General features: G+C 44.2%; 1 protein-coding gene across 4 annotated transcripts in view; it reads left to right on the top strand.

Moving 5' to 3' along the window:
• The first annotated feature begins 30 nt into the window (after positions 1–30).
• Positions 31–24,231, top strand: part of CHD7 (chromodomain helicase DNA binding protein 7) — a 185,695-nt gene continuing 161,494 nt past the window's right edge. For 2 of the 4 annotated variants that reach the window (XM_032421834.1, XM_032421838.1), the window contains exon 1: positions 31–331. The gene's annotated coding sequence lies outside the window, so the exon portion shown is untranslated. Of the gene's footprint in view, positions 332–1,003; positions 1,027–1,680; positions 3,086–24,231 lie in introns of those variants that run through there. The other 2 variants (XM_032421837.1, XM_032421835.1) reach the window with 2 other exon arrangements.

Consider the following 24,231-nt stretch of genomic DNA (forward strand, 5'->3'; position numbering starts at 1 on the left):
GGCGGCGGCGGCGGCGGCGGCGGCGGCAGCGGTGGCGGCGGCGGCGGCGGCGGCGGCGCGGGGGTTGAGCCGTGGTAGTGCGGACGCGCTCGTGCTCGGGAACTATCGGATTAAACTTGAATCGAGTGAAATTACACAAAGGAGCGCCGCTGAGGAGGCGGCCCGGGGACCCGGAGACCCTGAAACTCGCCAGAGCCCCGTTCGCCCCCGGCCAACTCCGCGCCCGTGGATTAGCCCCCTGGCCGCGGCCGCCGAGCCAACTCCGGAGCCCGTTCTGCGTTTTGTTTTCCCCTCGGCACAGGGCAGCGGAGGAGCTCTACCGACCGACCCGGTGAGCGCGAGAGTTCGCCGGGCGCCTCCGGGAGGGGCGGCGGCAGGAAATCGCTCCGGGCCGGGGCCGGGGCCGCGCGAGGAGTTGGGAGCGAGTAGTTGGGCGTGTGCGGGGCGAGGGGCGAGGGGCGAGGGCGGGCGGGGGCCGAGGCCGGCGCAGGAGCGCAGCGCCGCCCGTGCCGTGTCGCCGGCGTCGCCGCCCGCGGGGCCCGAACCCGCGCCCCGAGCGCCGCCCGGCGCCCCAACTTTTGCCTGCGTCCGCTGGGCCGGCGGCGGCGGGGGCGCGCGGTCCGGCCGAGGGTCACTTCCTCGCATGTAAATGGCTTTTTGTTGTGCTGCCGGCGTGGGGGGGGGACGGGGGACAGGAGGGAGCGTGTCTGCGCGCGGGGGAGCGCGAGCGCGTTTCCTCCCGCCGGCGCCGAGCACGAGTTGCCGGCTCCATTCGAAAGAAAAAGGAAGGAGGAAAAGTTGGGCTCCAACTCAAGTGCGAGTGGGCGATGGGCGCGCGGGCGCGGGGCGGCTGAGCGGCGGCGGCGGCGGCTCGGGGACGGCGGCGACCCCCGCCTCCCGCCCCCGCCCCCCGCTCCGGACCGACCACGCCGCGCTCGCCGGGAGCGGCGGCCGCACCGGCGCGAACAAAGTGCGTCCCTCCTGGCGCGGCGGCGCCGGCCCGCGCGGGGACGGCCACCGGGCGAGGTGGGTCGGCGGCGAGGAAAGTGCGCGGGGCGCCGCGTGGGGCGGGGGCGGCGCGAACACGCGGCGCTGGGGGCGTCCGGACCCCAACCCGTGCCCGCCGCGGGCGCGGAGTTGCGAGCCCGGAGCCGGGGGCTCTCGGGGCTCCCCGGCGGCTCCCAAGTGCGCGAGGAGGAGAAGAAAGGGAGCGGGGCCGGGGCGAGCGCGGGGAGGCGCGGCGAGGAGGGGACCCCACCTTGCCGAGCTGGCCGGGCCGGCGGCGGCGACTGCATAATAGCGACTTTAACCCCCCGAGGCAACTCACCTCCCCCCACCCCCGACCCCGCTGGGGGTCAGCGCCTGGGGGGGGTCACCAGGTGGCCCCCGAGATGGCTCGGGTGCGCTCTGCCCCCGCAGAGATCCGCCGTTCGGAGCGTGAACGGCCGAGGTGGCTGGAGGCCAAGCGGTCAGCGGGGAAAGGAAGGAGGGCGGTGGGGGACGCGTTGTTTGTTTGGTTCGCACCGGGGACTGGGCTCACCGGGGGTGCGGGGGCGCGGGCACCCGGTGGGCTGCGGTGCGGCCGCGTCCGCGCGGGCGGAGCGCGGCCCGGGGGGGTGGGGAGGGCGGCGGATCCCGGGCGGGGGGTGGGGGGGGGTCGGGAGGCTCCGGGGAAGGAGCCGCCGGCCCCGAGCAGCCATCATTACCGAGCCGCCTTTCTCCGGATGGCTCTGCCTCGAGGAGCCCCGCGCCGTGGGAGCGCACCCCAAACTCCCGGCCGGCCGCCCGCTTTGTGAGCGCCCCCGTAGAGCGGGCGGCGCGGGGAGTGCTCCTGCTATGGGTCGGACGGTTTTCCCGGAGGTCACTTTTAGAGACTGTTCACGCCTCGATTTTAAACTAGTTTTTTTCCCCCCTCTTCTGAACAGACAATGGACAAAAGAAAAGTAGCAACCCACATGGAGAGTTTCCTTTTGAATTGCTAGAATTAGATACACTATCCAGCTCTCCACTCGCTAAGTATACTTTTTAGTTTCCCATTGTATATTATCTTGCAATCGATTTAAATAACTTATCTTGAAATATGTCCATCCTCTGGGCTCGATTGCTGGGGTATGTTGAATATTTTAATTTATTTTAAAAGGATTTATATGAAGGCCCTGGTTTTTATTTTCTAAAAATATTAATTTAAGCCGTCTTTGCAGTGGGCAATACCTTTCAAAGAGGGTGAGTGTATTTCCCCCCCAATTCTCTCCCAATAACGAGAGGGGGGAGTACTCACTATACGTAATCAAATAGGGGGAAAAAAATAGTTCTCTTTATTTCCTCACAGATAATTCTAATGATGACAAACAAATCTTAGTGACTACGACCTTAACAGCATGGGAACCTGGTTTATCCCAGTTATAATTCTATTTAGATTGTAGTAATGTGTGAGTAGTAGGTATTTCTTATTTCAGAAATAACTTGAGCAGTGATTTTATGAAGTTGAATCCGTCTCCCAGCCCCCAGAGTACATCTGTCGCGGAGTGTTTTTGTCTTGCTGTTGCACAACAGAAGCCCTCCAGTCTTTACCCTAAAATGGCAGCTTTCATTTGACTGGGGCCCATTCATTGACAATGATAATAAAGAGGCTGAAAGCTAGATGCTTGGGGCACGGAGCAGTACTCGGTTTGCCTTTCTAGGTGATAATAAGTAGGAGACATTTTATGTCTTCCAGATTTGCTCATGAAAAGTTTATTTTCCCCAGAAAAATCTGTACTGTAGAAAAAAGTTACTAAGTAAACAGAATTTGGAAATTGATAGGGACTTGCAGTAAATTTTAGGAACCGAATTTTCTTATTTTGCCACTAGTGGGAATATGACATTCTCCCCTTTTTGATGACCTGATAAAGAGAATAATGGATTTTTGTGAGGCTTGTAACAGGTGAATTTCCTCACCATGACACTTAAGAATTATTTTCCAGCACTATGTATTTTATAATTTATATTCTCTTGATATGTTCTATTTTTTTTCCTCCCTCTGTGCAAGCCAGTAAATTGAAGCCTGAGGAATTCTAGGTTTTTCAAGATTCAAATGAATTTTTAGGTAAGAAATGAATAATAATATAGACTGGCATGGGAATTCCAAACTAGTTATATTGGTTTAATCAATAGGTGTATTTTTAAGTTAATTTAAAAAATTACTTCCTTTTCTGTGTCTTTACATGGAAGTTAGGATAGAAAAATGATACAGGTTGTGTATCATACGTGATGGTGATGGTTTAAAAACTCAAACATTATTTTCCTCTTTTGAGGAAACGATAACGCCTTTCCCCCAAGTTTAAAATATAGAAGTCAAGTTTAAAATGCATCTAGTAACTTATTTTTAAAATAGAACTTTCATAGATTCACCTGTATTTGGTTTAGTTTTTAATCAGTGGGACTTATAGGACTATTTCCCAAACTTTTTTTTATGAGAGTCTTTCTTTTATTGAATTAAAATGAATATCGTGAGGAGTACCTTTATAATAATGTATCAAAGAAACGTTACAACTTTCTCATACAAACACAGTCAATAATGTAATATTTATAGTATGGTTTTTAAGCAATTAGGTCAAAAGAAAAAGAGTGTTTTCATCTGTGAGAGAATACAATCTGAGTGCTTCAGTGTATAAGAGCAATCTAAGTGCTAAGGTTAGGAGTAGTTATCTCAGACCTAGGTTTACAACATTTTATTCCCTGTGCTTAAGAAAGTTTGCTTGCGGTAAAGTCGCCATCCATTTTTTACTCTTGTTTCAGTGTTCATTGGTAAGCCTTTCGGTGTGTAAATGACAAATACGAGGCAGGGCTTTCCCTCAGAGAGTTTCCTGTCTAGTGGGAGAGAGAGTTCTTCAGGTAACCAAATACTCACATTTAACTTTTAAGGTTAACTTTGGAGGTAGTTATCTTTCATCCTTTATTATCCATATATGGCCTTTCGGATTTGATAGCAGACACCAGGGCCATCTTATAAACATCTATAAATAAGGCATTGCAAGAATAAAAATGCTTAGTCAGGGCTGAGTAAAGTGTGTGACTACAAAAAAAAAAAAAAAGCCCTTAAAGCTTCAGCTTTGTAATAAAGTGATGTACTTTCAGTATTCAGATGGTTTCTAGATGTAAACAAACAAGCACTTAAATAGCTATAGGTCACACAGCTAAATTCACTAAAAAAAAGATGGTGAAGGAACATTTTGGATGATGTTGAGATGATGTCAGGAACACATTGGCCCTGTGTGACTCTCATTGTCTTGCCCATTCGTATGGACACATTTGTGTATCTTTTAAAAAAAGCTATTCTTTTTTATGTCACTTGAAATTCAGAGTTTAGTATTATATCTAATCAGGTTTCTAAAGTCATTATAGCTTTATTTGGGTAATAAAATTTTCCTTTTCTTAGAAAACTTTATTATTTTGCATTGCTTCTTAAAAAAAAAACAACCCTTTGATATTCAAAGATGATGGATGATGGCAAAGTATAAAAGAAATTGGGAGTAAATGATCACCTAATTTTTCTACAAAAAAGAAGAAGATGTCATGTTGTATTTCAGGTTGGTTTGCAATTATGACAGGCAGAAGACCATAGCTGATTATGGTGGTAGTTAGGAGCTGGGAAGGTAATTAAAAACGCTACTGCTGATCTTTTATATTTTACTTTTATCAATATATTAAAATTTTTAAACCACACCTTTGTGATAAGAATAATGAATAGAAGTAGGAAATCATCAGGATATCGTCAAATAGAAATTTATCTTAAAATCATTAGTGAATCTTTGGATATTTAGAGAGTGAGGACCTTAGAGAGCTAGTCTAACTTTCTCATTTTACAGATTAAGAAACTAAAGCCCAGAGAGATTAATTAAATGAACTGCCTCTGGCTGGTCACCCAGTATTACAGGGCGGTCTTGGTCCTGGTTGTCTGCTTGGTGCCTAGCTTGGTGCCAGTGTAGGGCAGGTACTGGGTTTGTTTGTGTTGGATGACTGAACTGGCTCTGCAAGAGTCTCGCTCTCCCTCTTAGGTTCTGATCAAAAGTACCTTTGGCTTAAGAATTCAGCGCAGCTCTTAGAGGTGTTCTTAAGCCGATAATAATTTGTCTCTGCTATGTAATGGTTTGGAGGTTTTTTGTTTTTTGTTTTGTAAAACTGATTATCCATATAGAAAAATGCAGAGATAATTATTCCAAGATTTGATTACTGTTTTCATTTTAGAAGGTTGTATTCATTATCATAACTAGATTTCTGTACCTTTTAACTAACGTTAGGTGACTGAAAACATGATTGTTTTCTCAGTGAAGTATTTTTTGAGGGTTCTGTTAAAAAATAATGTAGAATAGTAATACAGAAGCATCACTTGGTAGTAAAAGGCTGATTGGTCCTTGGGCATGTTTGCTTATGCCAGTGTGGAATTGGTGACGCTTTCTTTAGGGGCCCTTTTAGCCCCTAAAGTGCTGTGGGTGTCAAGCTTGGCTCTAGCGGCAAATGACTGTGGACTACGATTAGTTTTCCTGCTTTGTTTTCTTGTTCATCCACTCAAGTATTTATTGGGTACCTGCCACCTGAAAGGTGCTGTGTTGGGAATACAGGGGTGCAACAAGAAGACGTGGTAGACCCAGACAAAACCTAAGTAAAGCAACCGGACTGTCCTAGGTGCTATGCAGTGGATATTGGGAGGAGTGAGAGTGACTTGGGGGCGTATCTAGCTGGGGGTGGTGGTGTCAGCCCTTAGGAAGTGGCTATAGCACTGCCATATAAATGATGCTAGAAGAGGAGGGTAGCATTAGCTAACCTCGAGGGAGGTAGTGTGTTTGAGGTCTACAGAGAGCAGCTACATAAGACTCAAGAGACAGGCAGAGGCCAACTTGGGTGGGGCCTATGGAATACGGAATTTGGGATTTGAAAAAAGTTACAGAACCACTGATGAGTATTAAGCAGTGTTTGACATGAACAGATTTATTTTCTGAAGAAGATTGGATTGATGGGTGGGGCTGAAGAGGTAGAATACGTTAGGGATAGCATCCAGCCTGCTGTTGTTATGGTCCATTTGATGGGGAAATAATAATGGTTTGGACAAATTGATGGCCGTGGGGATGGAGAAAAATGTACTGGTGTGAAAAATACTTTGGAGGTTTGATGAATAGGACTTGAGGATAGATTTGCTCTCAAGGAGAAGAAGGTATCAGGGAATGTAGGTTTCTAGCATATACACTGCTTGGCTAGCTGACTGGTTGGTGATACTATTCACTGAGGCAGGGAGCACCTCATGAGGACCAGATTTGAGGAGGGTGTTTATTAGCTCTTATAGCGTATGACTGAGGTAGCAGATAATGGACCATGATGCCATTGCTCAGCTTTCTTTCCATTGCTAGTGGCATTCCAAAACTTCCCCAAAATGATCTGCTAGGTTCCTCAAAAGGTGGTATATGGTGAGTCCACCAAGGAATGCTGGTGAAGGTCAATGAAATGGGGGGGGGGGGCGGTGTTGAGAAGAAACCTTTGTTATTTGCCTAATATGTGGCACTTTGTTACTTGCTTGAGATGTAGCACTTTGTATAAGTTTGCTCATTAAAGACTGAGAATAGAATGCTATGGTAAGGAGACTTTGCCACATTTTGTTCTTCTGTATCTCCACATTGTGATGGTGGCTTTCTGTTGCTAGTTACGTACAGACACAAGGTGCTCAGGTTCCCAGCAGGTAGCCAGTGGGTCCCACTGTGCTCAGCCAGGGGAGTTAATTGTATTTTAGGAGCTGGTTGCAGTCATACATGGGTGTGGTAGAAATGATACAATACCTAAATAATTGTGGAAAAAATACCATCCTACGTCAGAATCCTTACCTGTTTTTTAGTGGAGGATGTGTAACTTTGCCATGTAAATTATCTTAAAAGCCACTTTGTTCAATTATTATAAAAAGTGGATTATACAGCATGGTTGGTAGCAAATGAGAGATGCTAACTGATAAATCCAGAAAAGCTTCTAATGAGATAAATTATGAAAATCCTGAACGTTTATCTTGAAACAGTTTTTGAGGGAAGTGTTTATATTTTTGTGTTTGTTAGTTTATGTAGGTAATGATATTACTCACTTATATTTGTTATAAATCAGACTTTGATCTTGGTGTGCATGAAAAGATCCTTCCTGGGACTCCTTGCCTTTGGGTAGGGGTCTGTTTGAAAGGCACTTTCATTGACATTGTTCTTCGTAGGCTTCTCTGGTGGCCAGTGTGACATGGTCGAGTCTCCCTGAGTTGTTCCTGTCTCCTTCAGGATAGGCAAGATCGTGTGGCTTTACAGGCGAATTTAGGGATGTAGATTGATTGTAGGGACATGCTTCATGTGAAAGTTTTACCTCTAGTTGTTCTGAGCGATTATTTGGATAAGTTGAAACCTCAGGAGTAGTAGGTTTCCTGTGGTGGAATAGAACAGCTGGGCACGCTTAGTCTACCTTCCGATAGGCTGTTGTCCCCTACTCTGTGGCAGTTTGCTTGTTGCACTCTTTCTTCAACTTGGTAGTTTTAAGTTTTTCAAAAACTTTTTAAGATATATTTTTTTGTTTGCTCTCATCAGCAGTGTATTCTTAAAGTTTAAGAAATCATTGCCTTCTCAGAGGTGTAGACACTAAATGGAAAGCTGCGTGCAGGTTCCTGTGATGTGGGTTTTAGTGGAAGAATAAAGGGGATGTTTATTTGTCCCGCCCCCTCCCACCTCCAGTCTGCAACGCCAGTGAGAAAGCAGGTTTGAGTTTTCCACCATGTAGCTCATATGTGGGGTGTGGGGCGGGGCAGGTCAGGTAAGGAGTCACTGTCAGCATGGGGACATTGGGACCTGGATTGCCACATTGAGACTTTGTGGAGGGAAAGGCAGGCAATTAGACACTGTGTTAGTTTTGACATGTCATACTCTCCCTGGTATCCACCACTTAAAATAGTCAAGAGATTTTTACACTGTAGTTGCAGTAGGTCTGATAAAGGATACGTGATACCTCAGTAATTAATTTTTTCCCCTAGTCCTATGGCAAGTTGGGGGACTACTTTAATCTTCTAAAGAGTCCACTTTGTTCTCTCTTTATTCTTCTGTAAGATACCCATAACAGAATCTGTTGGTGTTTAAAACATAATTAGCAAGTGTACTATTATTTAAACGCACCTAAAAACTATCATCTTTAACGTGATACTAAGAGGTGAATGGTGAGAAAGTCCCTTATGGAATTATAAGCATGCTTTAGTTTCCAAGAAGTTTCCTTCCATTGCACTAAGTGAATAATAAAATCAATTTGAGTACAGGTGTACAATCAAAAATATGCTTTGCTGGGTGATGTATTTTAACGTGTATGGGTCTAGAAATTACTTTATTTATGGATGGGACTAACGTATTGAAACTGTTAAGCCTACATCCTCAAGGTGAACATTTTTGAAACCTCTCTATTGCAATATTTTATATTCTCGTATACTTGACCTTGTTTGTGCTTGGAATTTTACTTTGGCCGATTGCAGGTGTATTGATCTTGTCAGAAAAATCATGCAGACTCATCTTGAGAATTTAAAAATCTTAAATTAAGAAACTTTATTTTTTCTATTAGGTTGTGTTGGGGCAATCAGCTAAAATGGTGTAGAAATAACAAAACAACATTATAAATAACAGTAATAACTGTAGCTACTAACCAGCAGTTAGTTATGGAGCATTTCCAGTCAAGTAGGCATTATGCTAAGTGTTTTAATGGATTGTTTCATTTACCTATCAGAACCTAGGAGATAAGTAGAATTACTATCTCCATTGATAGATGAGGAGACCTCGGTTGAGAGGTTAAATTGCCCAGGACCTTACAATTTTAGCAAGTGATGGAGGAGGAATTTGAATCTAGATTGGCCAGTGTCCAGAATCTGCATGTGTAACCATCTTGCCTCCATTGTGTCCTCGATCAGCTCTGAGACCACCATTTCTGAATTAATAGACAAAGGTCTGTTAAAAATACTGGCAACACCCTGTCATCCTGTATCATACCCTGTTACTGGATCCAGTCAGTATAGGTTATTTCTGTCCACACTTCCTCTGTTTGTGTCTACTGTATTTGTGGGGCCAGAGGTCTTAGCGTCTAAAATGAGTAGGTCCCATGCCTTTCACTCTTTCTGCCCTTCCTCTCCCATGGAGGTGAGAACAGTTGTTCTTATGGAGGTTTTATTCTGTGGTGGCTGAGAACTTGAGTTCCGACATCACGTCAGAGAGTGAGTCTATCCAGGGTTATGGTGGAAGATTAATGAAATACTTTATCTAAAGCACTTGGTATAGCATATGGCATATGTATTGAGTAGTTATTATTGTTAGGTTACTCTTACTCATTGAGCTTATCAAACCATATATCTTGATTTTATTTTTAATCTAAAAAGTCCCCGTAACCCTAAATTATGACTGGAAAGAATAAGTGGCCTGCAGTAGTGACCGGCTATACCATTTTCACTTTTCCTCAGGAGTAGGCGTAAAATTATATGTGCCCTTGTCCTGGTGTATAACTAGATGTTGTTTAGCTAACTTGTTGGTTACTGAGAGGCAGTTGAGGTATCCCAGCTACTAAAAAATGACAAATTTGAGGGACTAGTTCTTCCTTTTGAGCTATAAGATACCCATCTGCAGCCTGAATGGTGGCCATCTCGCTAGCAAACCAGTCACTCCTTCTTTCCCCCGAACCTGCACTTCTCCCAAAATGCTGGATGATGTGACCCTAGAAAGTCAGTGGTGTGGGCATATTCGATCAGTTCTGGAATAGTAGAACTTCCCAGTTCAGACTAGAGAGCTACAGTGTTCTTATAAGTCTTCAAGTCGCTGAACATTTGATTCAGTCCTGTCCTCTCCAAATTCTCTTTATTGCTTAAGGAAGAAACAAGGGATCTAAAATGAAAGTAGATTTGGGGCCAGGATTTGGAGTAGCCACAAGACAGTGGGAGGGTTCCCTTCCTCTGGAAGGGTAAGGCTCTGGGATAGTTTCCTTGGAATTCCACTGCTATCCAGACTGGCATGACAATGGAAGAGATGGAGTGTAGACAACTTTCATTTTATTTTCACTTAAAAGTAACTTTTAAGGGCAAAATAAAGTGGTGCGGCAAAATGTAAACACTTGATAAACATGGATGCATGGGAGCTCCTTGTACTGTTCTTGCATCTTTATTGCAAATTGGGAAATTGTATCAAAATCAAAGTTTCTTAAGTAACAGTGACTGACTCTAAGGGCTTGATCTCAGTAGCTAACACTTACAGAGCATGGATTTTTTGTGAGTTCACATATTGCTAAACTCCTTATTTACATGAACTGTTTTCATTGAATCCTGAAGTAGGATTAATCATAATGCTGAGGTAGAGGGGCGTCTGGGTGGCTCAGTCCGTGAAGTGTCTGCCTTCGGCTTGGGTCAGGATCCTGGGGTCCTTGGATCGGGCCCTTCCACACCCTGCTCGACAGGGACTCTGCTCTCTCTGCCCCTCTCCTGCTTGTGCTCTCTCTCTCTCCATGTCAAATAAATAAATAAATTCTTAAAACAAAAAATGCAGAGGTAGGAACAATGCATGCCATTTTATAGGCGAGGGAATGGAGTTTTAGAGATTAGTAAATTTGCCCCAAATCACAGCTGTTAAAGGTGGAGTTGGGATGCAAATCAGGACAGGCCCATTTAGTAGCCTGTGTGTAGCATTAACCTCTCTCAGAAGCTGCTTTGGATGGCCTCATCAAACAAACGAATGCAGGCCTTAGAAGGGTAGGGTGAGCTTATCAAGATCTCACGTACCCAGTGCTTTGGAGGGCTGCCTCCTGGAAAGAAATTGAGAGGCAGAAAGGTGTCTATTAATGGATTATAATCAGTGAAGTTTCTTTTCCTCAGATGTTGTATCTTATTAATTGCCAATGCTTTCAACCTAAAAGACACATGTTCATTGCAAGACTTCCTGGTGTCCCAGCCCTGTTTTTGCTTACCAGTCCAAGACCTAGCCAACATCAGGGTATTCAGCTTGCTACAGAATTAGCATTCCCGAATGTTCCTTCCCAGTGTTTACCCAAGATGTAATTCACTTAACATCTTTTCCTCATTACACAGGACTTGAGTTGCCCAGGCAGGAACCCAGGATGCAACTTAGGCTCGCAGTCACTTGTTCTTCATAGATGCTTTAACTTGGGTGAATATGCATCCTCCTTGTCAGCTGCTTCTGCTAACACACAAGACAGCAGGCCATCTTCTCCAACCATGCAATGCATGGTTTCAGTTGGTATAAAATTCAAATGTATACATCGGTAGACTTGTATGTTATGCGGTGGATGTGTGTTTCTTTTCCAGAGGATTAAAAAAGAAAAGAAAAAAAGAAAACGTCCTAAATGTTGCTACTGCTTTGCCTCATAGAAATATTCTGTGGTGAAACGTTTCTATGTTTTCTTCACGTTTATAGTTTTTTTCCCCCCTTCACAACTGAAGAAACTGTTGACTAGCTTGAATACAGCGAGCTTCTAGTTGAAACTTAAGTTTTGCCATTTTTTGGTGCGATTAAAATTTAAATTTTTTTCTTGATTGTGTTAAGTTTCAGAGCTGGGTTTATCACCAGAATTAGCATTTAAGTTTTCCATTTCCCCCTCATTAAAAAACAAAAACAAGTATCTGGGCTGGTGTTATAAGGAACTTTGTGGCTAGTATGGGCTGCTGAGAGCCATTCCATTCAGCTGCTCGGGTGCAGCAGGATAAGGAAGCGTCTGTCTGACATGTTGTCAGATACAGTTGTAAGGACACAGTGCAGTAATGTAGTCGGGTGCTTTCCCCTCGCAGGTGAGCCCACCGGTGGGGACACTGCTGTAACTGGATTGCAGTGCAGTAACATAGTCGGGTGCTTTCCCCGCGCAGGTGAGCCCACCGGTGGGGACACTGCTGTAACTGGATTGCAGTGCAGTAACATAGTCGGGTGCTTTCCCTGCGCAGGTGAGCCCGCCGGTGGGGACACTGCTGTAACTGGATTGCTGGCTGGCAAGTGTGTGTCGTCATGATGTTGGACTTCCTCTGTGCGGGGGCAAAAGGCAACGTGCTGTCCAGGGAGCTGCACAGGAATCCAGGCTTTTGTGAGCAGAATGGTTGATGTTGGGACCGACTGTCATCCTCTACAGCTCAGGCTTTTCAGAACCTTGGGAAATGCCCACATCGTTGGTATTTTCCTTTATGGGTCACTGCTGCAATAATAACGGCAATAATAACAATAATGTCTTCCCTTGGCAGACCTGAAAAATGACTGTTTATTACCTTTGCCTTCTCTAAAAATGACTGCTTGGGCCAGCTGTTGGCTCTAGTAAGAGATCTGACTTGTTTCACCTACTAGGCTAGAGGTGAGAAAATGGGTCAATGATTCAAATGATTCGAAGCACTACAGCAGTAATTCATATCCCTTTGAAATTTACCTGTGTATTTCTTACTCTCCCAATGTTCTCCTTTGTGAAAGGAACTCCACCTTTCCCTTTTCTCACTGTTTTGAAACAGTTGCATAGAAAACGATCATCCATCATTCTTGGGGCAGAAAAGCAGCTTTTTAACAATGTTTTTATCTCCTTCTCCTTTCCGCTTTCTACCTTCCACCTCACCAGGATTCAGAAGGTGTATGATGTTGTTTTGCAGAAATAATGCATCCATTGGTCTTTAAGGAAGAGTGGAGTGGTGATCTGGGCTGAGGTAGCTTTTTCATCTCTTTTCTTCATGGGACCCATAAAATGAGTCCATTTAGGTGATTTTCAGGATTTTAGGTAGTTATTTTAAAAGTTCACGTGGTAAGATTAGAATAACTAATGAAATAGATATTTGTCATGCTTTAGAATTGACACAGTCATCTGGGGTGCTTGCTAAAAATGCAGATTCCTCCATGCCCATCCTACTGAATTGGAATCTCTGTGGGCCATCTAAAATGTGACTTGTTATCTCCGTTTCTGTGATGTACTCTAAGAAGCCACACATTTAGGCAAATGTGGTAGTTACACAGTGGGCATACCCGGGAAATATAAAACAATTGAGAAAAAAGGAAACCCAACTCTTATATTCTTAAAGATATTTTTTTTGCAGCGTTGCAAGTACTGTTATTCTCTTACATGCAAATGACCGAAATGTAGCTGCTGTTTTGGTGTGTGTGCCAATTAATAGAGAAGGTGAAGAAGGGCAGATGGGTTAGGAGTTTAAAAGCATAGTCCCATTTTAAAGGTGGTGTCAAAAAGGGATGGAGAATAGCTTGTTTTGTATTTATTTGCTACATTCGATTTTCCTTCCTGCCACAGAATAATTAAAACTTCGTTTTATGTGTAGTTCTGGTTTACGTGGTGGGGGTATGAACAGCGAATAGGCTACCATGCAGCAGTAAGTACTAGTTTTAGGCAGCCCATTTCAAGCCAGTATCATTTCCAAGGACATGTAATAACTTTAAAATGAGAGTCCTCTCAAAATGTAGTTTGGCGAGTGGGTTAATGCTGTCTTTGAGGACTTGTTAGCATAATTCTCCAGAAGAGACTCAATGCTCATGTTGAGGGGGTGAAAGAAAGCATCCACACTGAGGCTTTTTCTTAGCTCTCCTCCCTCCCTTTCTGGTTTAGGGCTCACTAACGACTCTGTCCTCTCAGTACTCGTCTCCCTGGACCCTGGCACAGAGGCTCTGTCAGGGTCCTGGCCTTGCCTCCCCTGTTCCCACAGTTCCCCCTTCCTCTCCTTCTGGCTCCCTATGGACAGCCTACACTCAGGGCTTCGATCTTGGTCTGCTCTCGGGCCTACTTCAGGCCCACAGCCTCAGCTCTTGTTTCTGTGGGGTGAACTCCTAAATCTGTATTGTTGTTTCCAGTATCTCTCCCATGCTTCTATCCTCGATGTCCCCAACCTGTCTAAAACCTAAGTCTTCCTAACACCTCCTCCTTCCTGCCAAAGCATAACAAAAGCCTGAAACTCCAAACCCAGTTCTTTCTCTTGAATTTCGGTTCTCCTTCTCAAGCCTGCACTGTCGTCGGCAGTCTCTGGCTCCCGGATCTTGGCCACTGGTGGTGTGTTGCAGGCTCCTTCTCTTTCGAGGGTGCCCCGTCCTTGTGTCCTGGCATCCTGGCTTCTTCCACTATGTTGCACTCTCCCTGACGCCCGCTTGGCTATTAGAGTGCAGTCCCGGGCCTGCTGGGCCATTGCTGTCATTGTTACTTGCACTGGAGGAGAGCCGGGCAGTAACCAGTGTCTGGGGGAACCCTCCCTCCCCTTCCTATCCTTTTGGGTCTTCCTTCTGTGCCGGGGCTGCCACTGCCTGCATCCCACCACCCGGACTGGGAGTGTAGAAGGAGCCGGCTGTGGGGCGCGGCTTCCTGCGAAGTGTGGGCCCTACCTGCAGCTCTGCTCCTCATAGGGCCACCTCCATGACGGAGGCCCCTGCATGCAGCTGGGCCTGACGAGTTTACTGTTGAGGCTTGGGTTCAGGCAGTGCAAGGTTGCCCAGTGGAAGGTAGTCCCCCTTGCTTGACTGTCTCCCAGGTAGTTCAGAACGTGGATGGGGAAGAGGAGGTGAGAGTTATTCTGGCCTCCTCAGACCCCATCATCATGGTCCTGGCATTTGACCCAAATGCGGTTTTCCACGGTGGCATTGTTTGGGTTAGGTACGGAAGATGCGCTGTGGGTTAATCCCGTGTATTTGTAGGTTAGCACAGTAATGTCCGTATTCTAAGATTGTGTTGGAGGGAAAACTGTTAAACTAGCCCCTGAAATCCTTTCTGGAGGGAATTGCTGGCTGAATTGGGCGTGATGTAAGTAACTCCTGGAGTGGGTGATGTTAGCAGGAGGAACCATTTGGTGACACTGGGATCTAGGCGGATGCCTGACTTCTGAGCTCGCTGTGAGTACAGCAGACATTTAGGAACGGGGTTACAGAAAACTGGACCTGTCCGAATCCACGTTAGAGTGAGCTTTTACATAAAGGGCCGTGCCCACGTCAGTTCTAGGAAGGACTTTAATGAATGCAAAGACATGGCCAGTAATGGGCAGGGAAAAATTCAGTAATGTTTTCAGATTTACATCTCTAAAGAGAAAATGGCAATTTCTGTGTGAGGTTTATAATACAATCTTTTTGGGTTTTGGGAATCTGGATGTGCCTGATGAAAGCTGTTATTTCCTTAACTCCTTTCAAAGGTAATAGAATTATGAGTATGCAGATCTTTAGAATATTTTTGCTACCTTTTTAGTGTGACTTTGATGTTTGTGAAGGTGTGCCCGTATAAAATTATAAGTTCCGTGGGAGGTACTAAAATTGTTACCCATAGCTAGGAAGTGCAGGTTAATCCACATGTGACAATGTGAACAGGACAGCACGATGTGTAAGTAAGTGCTAAAAAGGTGTGATGCTGTCAGTCTAGTAGCAACTGGAAGCAGCCAGTGCAGGGCTTGGTAATGGAGAAAGAAATCAGGAGGTCTGACTTCACTGTCTTTGGTAGGTTGAAGTAGCTGAGAAATAATACGAACAAAAGCATGGAGACACCATGAGCCACGGGTGCTAGCCGGGTGCTGGCCGGGAGCAGACGGCTAGCCCAGAGCAACCTGCAGGGGCCAGCGCAGGGGACTTTGATTCCCAGTGCCCTCCCTGGGAGAATAGGAGTGGGGAGAACGACACAGCCACTGCCATGCACCTGTCCCCTCCTCCTCTCTGCCCCTGGGTCAGTTCAATGTGGCTGAGCGAGGCCTTCCAGCTCAGGGAGGATCAGAGTTGGCCAGGAAGAAAGGAGCAGGGTTGGGATAGACAAGGAGGGTGTGGGCTATGGCGAAATTGTTAAGTCCAGAGTGTTAGATCCTGACTTCCATTACGTGATGGAATGGAGTTGAAAGGTTAGTTTGGCAACATGTGATGGATTGCAGTTGAAGAGGGACTAGAGGCAAAAAGTCAGAGCGGTTGGAGTCGGCCAGCCAGCAGTGGTTGGAGCCCTGAGTGCGGGGAAGTTGAAGAGGAGAGGTTGAGGCTGGGCTAGTAAGTGCCTGGGGTGGGGGGGTGGGGAGGAGGATGGGAGCTGGGCGCTCCAGGGGGTCTGGTGTGGAGCTGGGAAAGGCTTCGATGAGAACTTGGGTTTGATATTGTGAACTTAGATTGGGAGGGTAAGATGAATAAAAAGAAAAAATGATCACGTTAGAAAGGTTCCAAAGTAAAGCTACTTAACCGACAAAGTTGTGCAACTTGCAGTTCATGAAATAGCCAGATACTAGACCGTTTTTGTTTGTTGTTTTAAATAAATGGATCTTATGAAGATGATTTTGGAACTATTTTCACATGCAGCTTGACTTTGTTTTTGTAAATGTCCTTTACAGCATGGGTACCATCAGAATAACATGACAGTCTCCTATGGAATGTTAATATTACTTTTTCAGTCAAACAGCCCAAAGGCAGTATGATTAGGAGTCTGTAAGAAGGCCATACAAATACAGTTACTGCAAACTGAAGTTCACCAGTTTACTCTAGTTCAATTTTCTTTTAAATGTATGTGTTCCAACATTAGGAAGAACAGTCTCATGTTTTATACTTCATCTGCTCTGTGTGTGTGTGGATCTGTTAAAAAGACAAATCAGCATTTTCTGTGAGAGAATACAGCAGAGAAACATTGCAGCCCAATGGAAAAGCAGTAAAGGATACCAGTAGGTAATGCATAGAAGAAAATTCAGTTGCCAATAAACATGAAAATTTTCAAATTGTGGAGTAATAAAAGAAGTGCAAATTAAAACGAGATACTTTTTTCCTCCTTGTCAAATTAGTAAAAATTTAAAAAATATTCTTGATGCTGCCAGAATATATTGGTGGAACTTGCACACTTAGTGCTGTCTGAAGTTCAATAAATCCAAATATTTTAGAACGAAACTGGAGATTATATGTCTCAAGACATTTATAAATAGCCATTGAAGTATCAGCCATTGTAGCCTAAGGAAAAATCTGAAATGCAGTCAGCTATTATGAATAAGAAGTCGCAGCATTTTTTCTGAGTGAAAAATTGCAAATGCTTAAGTTTGTGTTATATTCATATATTAGAATATTATGCAAACATTACAAATCATGTTTTTTAAAAATATAAAGCTTGTAAAAGTAGGGCACAAAATAATATTAACTGTGGTGCCAATTTTTTACAAATTAAATTATAAGCATAGGGAAAGACGAGGGGAAAATATATCAATTTAAAAACATGAGTGATTTCAGGGATTGGCAGTTTCACTTAGTTAAAAGCTCCGATTCCTGAGTTAAATAGATCTGGTTTGGATCTCTAACAGCTTATTGGCTGTGTGACTTTTGGACAAGTGACTTATTAGCTCTTTGACCATAGGCAAGTTTTTTTTTTTTTAACTTACCTAAGACTCAGTTTCTTGAGCTGTAACAAGGAGATGATAATAGTACTTACCTCCTGGTCTTATTTAGATTAACTCAATAGTGCATTTAAAATACTTCACACAGTGCTTGTTGTATTGTTAGCACTCAGTAAATGTTAGTTATTTGGATTGCAGTTATTTGGATTTAATCTTTTTATTTTTTAAATTTTGAACTGAAAGATATTTTATAATCAGGAAAAACAATAACCACCACCAAGAAGCTATCTGGTACCTTATATGGAAGGATGGACTGACAATTTTTCAGTGTTTTATGGTATGGCCAGGAAAATCTGAAAAAAAAAAAAAAAATCTTAGCTGGTTATATTTTTGAAACAAATAGTCCCACTTGTCCCTTTCAGGGTTTTTCTTTTTTCTAGGTCCCTTAGCAATAATTGGCTTATTTTTTCTATCCCAAAGAAATTTTGTTCTGCAGTAAGTTGAATTTAAAGATGACACCCCCCATTTAAGTTTTCTGAAGTCAAAGAAAACAAGAATCATCTTTTTCCCCCCTTGAAAACAAGAATCATCTTTAAAAACATTTCTATAGATGAGATCTGAATTTGGTTAATATTAACTGCACATTTAGCACTCAAATTTCAGACATATTTAGTGCTAGCTTCTGTACGTCTCACCTAATTGTTTAAATATGTGAGCATGATTCTGATATTTGGGAGGTGGAGGAGAAAGCCCTTGAGGTTTTCGAGCTTGAGTTAAAAGGCTTATTGTGTCTTGGAGCAAGTTGATGTAAGCTAGTAGGAAGACTTTAGCATCTGGAACTCTTTCACCTTGGAATTGTGTCTTTCTCTTGGAAGAAGCACATTTGGGCTGCATGCAGCCTGGAGAAACAGGCTCTATTTTCTTCACAGGAGGGTAACAGCTTTGCACTTAGAATAAAATAGCTTCAAAGCCTTTGTCTCCTTGAAGTTATGTTACCTTGCATTTATCTCACACGTTCTTTATTATATCTTCTATGGCAAACAGAGGAGGATAAGAAAAGGAAGAACGGAGACAAGTTGTTAACATTGTCACCTAAGTTAATTATGTAACGAGTAACGAGTGGATGGCAATATACAACTTTAAAACCGTAGAATCCAGAATATAAGCAATTATATTTTATTATTGTATTTCATCAAATCTAAGATGGTATCAATTGTAAGACAGATCTATATCTGACGTATTAAAATGTGGAAAAAAAACGTCTGTCTTGGAATTGATGAAATACAGTGAGTAGAAAAATCAAGAAACCTTCAGTTTGCAGTAACTTGTATTTTTCAGTTTTGTTTACTGAACAAAAAGGAAAATCAACTCAGTGCATCTGAAATTGGAACCTAGGCCTCTAATCTTGAGCAGAAAGATTTCACAGTTACATGTCACTTTAATCACCCCTGGTGCCATCTCCACCCTGCCTTGCTCCGTAGTTGTGAGCAGCACATGGAGTTCAGCAGAGATGGACTCATGAATCAGGTATTTCAGCATGACCCTGCTTGGCTGCTGGACCTAATGAAAGCAGACAGTGGGCAACTTTTTGTAGTGTTAATCTTCCAGACTGCTGTCAACACATTGGGTACCATAACACAGTGTCACCGAGACTATTCCACAAGACCGATGCCAACATCGATTAAAACTCACAGGAAAACAAGAAATGTACTGTTAACCACGAAAAACCTGACTTGACAAACAATCAGCTATTTGAGTATAGATTCTGAGCTTCTTACTAGGCTAGTGCCCACAGTTTACATATGCAAAAGTAGTAAAATGAACGGTTCTTGTTTATGAAGAAGTTTAAAATCTAACTACTTAGTGATAAAACGGAAGGAAGGACCCCCTTTACTATTTTTGTATCTAGGATAATTTGAGAGGATTTTGCAGCAGATAGTGGGAGGCCAGTATGTGAAGAATTCAGGTCAGGTAGACTTCTCCAAACCCAAATGTGGACCTGTTATAGGGACATCAGAGCTTCCTCCCCCACCAACCATAAGAAAGAAGGATTGCAGATAAAATGATAGCGATTTAAAGATTTCCTCAGTGGGGATGCCTGGGTGGCTGAGTCAGTTAAGCGTCTGCCTTCGGCTCAGGTCATGATCCCAGGGTCCAGGGATCGAGCCCTGAGCCCCGCATCGGGCTCCCTGCTCAGCAGGGAGCCTGCTTCTCCCTCTGCTGCTGCCTGCTGCCCCCCCCCCCCACGCTTGTGCTCGCTCTCAAATAAATAAAATCTTTTTTTTTTTTTTTTTAATAAAGCTTCCTTAGATGTACAGTTAGAGATTGGAAAGGTAGCATGGCGTAAAGATTAAAGCCAGGAGCTCTGGAATCATATGACCTGGGTTTAAAACCCAGTTCCAACACTTAACTACCTTTAGGACCTTGAGCAAGTTAATTAACCTCCGTGCTTCACTTGTAAAATGGGGTTCATAACAGTACCTTCTTTAGTGCCTGACACATACTAGGCATTCATTAAAATGAGCAGTTACTAATATCATTATGGCTTGCTGTGTTTCTTTGTAAAGAGAAGATGAAAGTGAGGGGTGTAAAGATTTCAGAGCCCTGATATCTATTTGCGTGACAAGGTTTCAAATAAAGGTGGTAGCTAAGGGCATTCTTGGCATCACAGTGAGCATGAACGCAACTGAAGAACAGTTAGGTATTAGTATCTTTAAAAGAGAAGATTGAAAGTGTGACTGTAGCAGTTACCTTTAGAACATTTTGCTAGTAATGTCTTGGTCAGGGTTTTCTGGATTTCTCCCTTTGTTATGTGGTTAAAGAAGGAGTGGTTTTAAGATGGCAATGTGGAGGGGCACCTGGGTGGCTCAGTCGTTAAGCGTCTGCCTTCTGCTCAGGTCATGATCCCAGGGTCCTGAGATCAAGTCCCGCATCTGGCTCCCTGCTCCGTGGGAAGCCTGCTTCTCCCTCTCGCACTCCCCCTGCTTGTGTTCCCTCTCTTGCTGTGTCTCTCTCTGTCAAATAAATAAATAAAATCTTAAAAAAAAAAAATGGCAATGTGGATTTAGGTTGTAGCCAAGTGTAGGTAGGAGCTGTGCTTTATGCAGTGTGACAGGGGCTTCTCTGTTTTATCCCATAGATTCCTATATCTTAAGTGATATTACCCAGTATTTTAATGTCACCAAAAAATTATGTGACCATCAGGAAGAACTGGAATGATTTCAAAATCGCCAAATACTGATATTTTAGCCATTGTTTCTAGTCATGTAGAGTGAGCCAGTGCTATGTGATGGGGGCTATTTTATTAAATGTTATCTCCCCCCCCCCTTTTTAAAGCCTGGGACGGCCCATTCTGCGTAGCCAGCCCTGTGTGTCCCCTCATTCCTATGGAACATGTCCCAACTCCTCCGTTTCCTTCCCCAGAGCCTTCTCTACTGGGGTGGGGAGGGCATAGGAAACTGGAGGTAAGAAATGGGGCAAGACTTTAAGGAGCTTACAGTTGAATTAACTTTCATCTCCTCTTCAGCCTCATGCTCCACTGACTTCCACCAGCACCTGTCACATTCCACCCTCTCAGCTGCATCGTGGGTTAGGTCAAATGTTTTTTTTTTTTTTCTCTCTCCCCATCTTGTTTGTTGTTGTTGTTTCATGGCTAGAGATTGTTTCTATGGAAATATTTTAGATTCTAAACAGTCAAATTTCCCAAAAGATCATCAGGGATAAAACTAAATTCTGAATTGATACTTGGTGATTGCTTGCCTTAGGCTGTTTCCAGCCATACCGGCAGCTTTTCACCTTCACGGATTAGGTCTAGGACATTTCTGAAAGCTTATTACTATCTTAGAGTAAGTACAACAGCCAGTGGCTCTTCGGGTGTAGGTACGCGCTATCTAACAGGTCTTTTTATTAGTTGCTGCGCTGAGACTGGATGTGGACCTGATGAAAGCCAAGGTTCCATATAATTAAAACTAATCGAAAGGTCTGTGAATCCAGGGGAGTTTTCAAATGCTCTAGCTGCTGTCGCCAGCCATTGGAGGCAGTATAACCTCACAGTTAAGAGCGTGGGTTCTGCAGTCGGAGCCTGGTTCTAATTTAGACGGCACACTGCACCACGTGACCTGGGGAAAGCTGCTTAAATCCTGCAGGCGCAGTTCCGAAGTGAGGCCCGTGCCCGGCGCGCGCCCGCTAAGCGGAACCACGGGCACGATGACGACGGGCGGCGGAGTTGCCGCTCCCGCACGTCTGTCATTGCCTCAGAAGGGGGTACTTTCCAGAAATGGCGTGCTGGTTTCACAGATTAGAACAGTACGTTCATCTGAATGTTGTGCTGAGTGAGGTTTGTGAGTGATGTGTATTTGGGCTAGAAAAGCTCTGATGGAAAGTGAGCACACAAATGTACGCAGACGTAAACTTGAGGCGATTCAGAATCTCTAATGTGATAGGAACAGACACGTAGCTGCAGTTGGACCAGATCAGCAGACCAGGTTAACTGAATCGAGTCACAGTTCACACGTCTGTGAGCAGCAGCCATGGCTTAGGCACCGTGTATGTGGGACCGCTGGTGTTCAGTGTCCGTGAGGGCGTGCAGACCTGAGTACTCCATCCAGTCCTCAGTGAAGGGGAGTCATGGCGGAGCAGACCGCGGCTCAGAGAGCCCGTCTTCGCAGTCACATGGATCCATGTAGAAAGGCAGACAGTCTGTGTCTCTTTGACCTTGTGTAGTTCCAAATAAGCACATCCCTTAAGGTGAAGTGGGTTATTTTTCCTCCTCCTGTTTTGTGCATGATTACATTTGGACATTTGTTTGGGAATAGATGGACCCCCTAGTTTTAACGGGGAGGGTGTTTCTTACCCCAAGATGATACTGTAGCTGTGCCACACGTGTGCAGTCATTACAGTATGGATTGTTTTTATTGTATCATAGTTCCTTCTTTTGTGTAGCTGTCTATACAGCATAATGGGAGTTTATGTGGTTCTGTCTTGGAAAAACTTTACCAGATAATTAAAAATTTTAAAGAATGAGTTTTATTTGGAAAACTGGGTTTGGGTGAGAAGGAAACTCTGCTCGATTTGGTTTAGCGACAGCTCCGAATGAACTTGGGAGATATTTTTAACCTTCCTGGGGATGTTTAAAAGCAAGTTCTCCCCCACTCTTTGTGGGGGGAGGCACCCATCACCACTGTGGCTTGTTTGATTTCTCTGTAAAGGATGTTTACCTTGCTGTAGGGTTGTTTTCTGCCTCTTGTGCAAATCCTTAAGCCTCTGGTGTAGCTCTGCATGGTCGATGGGGAGTGTGAGGACCTGTGCTTTCTCTCCTGCAGTGCTGGTTTCTGAGGCAGAAAAACAGCTCCTCTACTCAACTAGTTTTGTGTTTTGGAGAATTACTTAGTTGCTTTGATTTCATTTTCTTCATCTACAAAATTGAGAATAGAGGGAGATAATACTTGAGGGGTATTTGTGAGGATGATAGGGGGTGTGTGGGTGTGTGTGCTGTGTAAAGCACCTAGCACAGTGCTTGGTTTATAGTGAGCACCTATTAAATGCTAGTTACTTCCCCCCTCCTTGCTTTAATGGTAATTTTCCACATGTGGTGTATAATTGGGAAAATACAGGATTTTCTTCTTACAAATATTGCACTTGTTTTAGACTAGGTATCCCTCCTGATTTCTGTGTTGGTAAACGTAGTTACTGTGTTCGTATCACACCTCGCCTCTCGCAGCTCTTATTTTGGTTTCCTCCTCAACTTAACTGTCCATTGCAACTTCAGAGAACAACTGGAATCTATTTAGTACTCTAAGTAAAGCTTTTTATGTTAAGACCTCCTAGCAACAAGCTCCTGAGAAGGTGGAGACTGTGGTTTTAGTTGTAAACTTGAAAACAAAATTTCTTCTAATCCTTTTCCTATCCAAGCATTTCGGTTGCTGGTACGAGGAATGTGAAAGTGACAAGGAATTAGTCTGTACTCTGAGATACTAGAGTCTCCTAGTGAATCTCAATTATTTGTTCACTTGGCCAGTCAGTGTGGGAGGGACTACTCAAGGGAGATGTGAACAAACTGGGGCCATCAGTGAAGTGGTCTTCCACAGTGACTGTGTATAACCTTAATTCTCGCATAAAATACCTATGGCCAGTTGACCAGTGATAGTGCTGAAATGGAGGGACTAGGGGAGAATGTGTTAGAATCTCATTGCTTTCTCTTCCTCTCATTGGTCAAGGTAGGGAAACAGAAGAAAACAGAACAAGAAAAGAAGGCTATTTGTACTTTCATTTTCCCCATTATAGTACTTAAGTCTTAGAAGCTGTTTTAGGTAAATTGTTAAAATCCTATTTGGTTTCAACTCTATCAATGGAAATTATGGTCTCTGCTCTAGTGCCCCTCCCCCTCCTCCTTTAAGGAAGAAGGTAGATTCCTAATGCTTCAGGAACTGGAAACACTGCTTCAGCTCTCATCATAACATTAACATTACCTCCCTGTCTTTGAGTGTAAACTGAATACCATGTTGTTCCACCCGTCCTGGAAGGGCTGTCCCCACCAACAGCCCTGCCGTCCTGGTGTCATCTTGGACAACTTCTTCAGATTTCAGTCTCCCAAACCACTCTCCTTCCCTGCATTCAGCCAGTTATTGAATCCCATCTCTTGTTCTGCCTCGTCCCTGAAACAGCTTATGACTCTTTTCTGTATCAGACTTCATTCTGCCAAATTAATCTTGGTTTAAGCATGTCTCGGCTCCTGGATCTACAATGTCAAATGTTTAACTTACTCTTTCAAGACCCTCCACTCACATCATCCCTTGTGTCCCAGCTCTCCCTCTCCTCTGTGGCGTGACCCCCCCCCCCCCCCCCCCCCCCCCCTCTGAACTGTGCCCCCCCCTCCCCCCCCGCTCTCCCCGTTCTCCCCCCCCCATCTTTTTTTTTTTTTTTTTAAA

This window comes from Phoca vitulina, unplaced genomic scaffold (assembly GCF_004348235.1).
Source record: "Phoca vitulina isolate PV1807 unplaced genomic scaffold, GSC_HSeal_1.0 scaffold25, whole genome shotgun sequence".
Lineage (NCBI taxonomy): Eukaryota > Metazoa > Chordata > Mammalia > Carnivora > Phocidae > Phoca > Phoca vitulina.